The following is a 3,376-nucleotide window of genomic DNA, read 5'->3' as shown; positions in this document are numbered from 1 at the left end:
CTACAACCCCCTTCAGGCAGCTGTAGAGAGTGATCCTGTGTCCTCTCAGCCTCCTCTCCTCTGGGCTCAGCATCCCCAGCTCCCTGAGCCTCTCCTCATCACACCGGTTCTCGTGACCCTTCCCCAGCTGCGTTGAGACTCTGACACCCAGCTGAAGCCACGGTGCAGTTGATGGCAGCAACAGGTTCCCCAGGTGCTGGTGGGCTGCTGGGGATGGACACAGCGTCTGCCAAAGCATGTGCAGATGTTGAGACTGGGAATAGTGCAGCAGGAGATGAGAGAAGCGACTGTGCAGAGGGATTTCTGAGCTTCCCCAGCCAGCCCTCGGCACAACCAGCTCTGAGCCAGAGGCGTCCCTGTGGGGGGAGGGAGCTGCAGCCATCGGCTGCTCCCAGGAGTCAGAGGCAGCCTGAGATGGAACCTTCCCTGACTTATTCACAATGGTGCCTTCCCCAACAGCCCCTTTCTTAAGCCATTTTATAGTCTTTTCTTCCCTTTGAGGTGGGGCTGGAGTGACTCTGGGCACACAGACCTTCGTCGGGATTGCTGGGAAATGCTCTCGCTTTGCTTTTAAAGGTGTGGGGTAACGAGAATGCAGAGCACACGCTCAGTGAGGGCTGGTGGCAGCTTGGAGCTGGGTGGGCTTTGGGATGGAGCTGTGTTTGGGTATTAGAATCATAGAATCACAGAATGGTGGGGTTTGGAAGGGACCTTTAGAGATCATCCAGTGCAAGGCCCCTTCCAGAGCAGGTCAACCTAGGGCAGGTCACACAGGAACATGCCCAGGCGGGTCTTGACCTGCAAGGAAGGAGCCTCCACAGCCTCCCTGGGCAGCCTGGGACAGGGCTCCCTCCCCTCACACTGAAAGAGTCTTTGCTTCTATTTAAGTGGAACTTGTTGTGTTCCAGCTTCATCCCATCACCCCTTGTCCTGTTGCTAGACACAACAAAGTGTTGCCCCAGCCTCCTGACACCCAGCATTGAGATATTTGTCACTATTCATCAGATTCCCCCTCAGTCTCCTCTTTTGCAGACTAAACAGCCCCATGATAATGAGAGTCTGATGAGCAAGGTGCACCCAAAGCCCAGCGCTTGCTAGAAAAGTGACAGACTCTTGGCCCAGGGTGTCCAATGAATTGCAGATGTTACAGAAGCAGCATTTGGCCAGAAAACTGCAAGCACACATCTGTAACCGTTTGAAATATTGCCATTTAGGAACTTGTTACCCTTGTGGCAGTGCAAGCTTCAGGACATGACTGATCTCTTAGAGTCACAAGAAGCTGTCACTGCAGCACATCTCACTCCTGTTGTGATCTGGCAAGAGCAGAACTTATCTTGGACCCATCAGGGTGAGACAAATGAATCAGCACCCGCTCAAGCCTGTTCTGTGGTTTGGACAAACACCAGGAAGCCAAAGGTGAGAAATACACTGTGAGGAAGACTCAGATCTTCATCCTCAGAGGCCCCTGTGGCTCAGCGAAGGAGGTGTGAGGGAGCTGTGACCTGGGCGGGCTGAGGCAGGGCCATGGGGGGAACTCATGAAAAGGTGCAATGAACATGCAGCTCTAGTCTGGGACATGTGGAAAGTTTTGCTCTAAGCAGGGCACACACTTGGTGGAGCCATCCCCTGTGTGCCCAGCGCTGCCAGAAAGGCCTGCTTGACAGTCACATTGGCTACTGAGTCCTGATTGGCACTTTCCTGGCATCACAAACATGCAGCTTGTGAGTTCCACAGTACCCTGCAGCTCCCTTCTTCTGCAAGAGCTGCCCACGCAGTCTCCGCTCTGTCCCAGCCTCCGTGTTGCTGTCCCAGGGAGCCACTGTGGAGTGGGTTTCTTGCACCCCAGCTGCCTCCTCCCTGCAGCCCTGCTCAGTGTTAGACTTTTGCTGACAGTGTGAACAGTGCTGTGCCTTTAGTAGAAGCTGAAGTTCTAAATGATTGCCAGGAATGATTGCAGAGGCCATCCCAGGGGAGGGGGAGCACTGTGGGTCACTGTCCTGGTTTAGGCCCATCAGGGAACAAAAGGCCACCATTAGCCTCAAGTACTGAAGAGGCTGAGAACTGCCAAAGGGCAGGGAGAGCTTAATTGCAACTTAAGGTTCAGGACAAAACAGAGCAGGCTACTGGGCTTGGGGAAGGAAACAGAAAATAATGTAATGCAACATCAACTGAAACATAACCTCGAAACCCAAAACATAGCCAAAATAAAACAACTCAGATTAATACAACAATGAAGAGTCCAACCAGCCCTTTTAAGAACACCTTCTTGCCACACCTCCCCTCCTCCCTGGTTCAGAGCCCTGATCCCAGTGTCTTTACCCCCTCCACACCCCGAATGGCTTGGGGGGGTTGGGGGCCAGTGAGTGGGGGTTTCAGTCAGTGTGTTCACCATAGCTTCTGCCCTTTGTCCCTCCTCAGGGCAGGTGGGCTCTGCACCCGTCCTCCCTGCAAGCGCCTGGGGTCCCTCACACACAGGGCAGCCCTGCACTGGCTGCTCCGACGCTCGTTTGCTCCAAATGCTGCAGCTCCTCTCTGCCTCTCGTGTGGGGCTGCTCTGCTTACAAGGACAGCGCTGCAGTTCCCTGCCCCTGTTGCCAAGCAAAAAGCAGCTCCACACAAGGCCATGGCAGTGCCTCCTCCTGCAGCTGGAGCAGAGCCCCAGGCACACGGCGCCTGTGCTCCAGGCCAGAGGAGCAGCGGCGCTGGCCCCAGCACTCGCTTCTGTCTGTGCTGTCCTGTGCTGCTTTGCAGACGGATGTCTCCCGGGGCAGGCGCTGGTGTTTCCCACGGCATTCTGGCCAGGTTGTCATCAGGCTGCCAGCACGAGTCCAGCTGAGTGCCGTGGCTCTGCAGCACGTCCCTGAGGAAGGCTCCTTGTCCGTGGCTGTCAGCAGTGCTCCCAGAGACGTGGCTGTCTATGTAAGTGTGTGCTGGGTGCTTCTGGCTGCATCTGGCCCTGGGGGGACGTGGCAGGGACTCACTTGCTTTTGTGCCCCTCTGAGGCTGCTGCCCTGCTCTCTGCTGAGCACTGCAGTGCCCTAGCCAGGTGCTTCAGGGGCTCGAGAGCTTTCACCCTCTCAAGACTTATTCTGGCCAAAGCCCCTCAGGGTTCTTGACCAAAGCTCAAGGCAGAGACTGAGCTCCTCCCCAGCCAGCAGTAGGCTGTGGCTATTGGCCAGGAGAGGGCGGGTGGGTACCAGGGCTGGTGCAGCACATCCTACTACCCAGATACCAGGCTGGGGAACGAACTCAGAGAGAAGTGTAGGGGAAAGGGATGTGGGGATGCTGTTGGGCAGCAGGATGAGCATGAGCCAGCAATGGGCCATTGTGGCCAAGAAGGCCAAAGGCATCCTGGTGTGGATTAGAAGGGCTGTGG

This window comes from Colius striatus, chromosome 26 (assembly GCF_028858725.1).
Source record: "Colius striatus isolate bColStr4 chromosome 26, bColStr4.1.hap1, whole genome shotgun sequence".
NCBI lineage: Eukaryota > Metazoa > Chordata > Aves > Coliiformes > Coliidae > Colius > Colius striatus.
Note: the sequence above shows the minus strand (reverse complement) of the source record.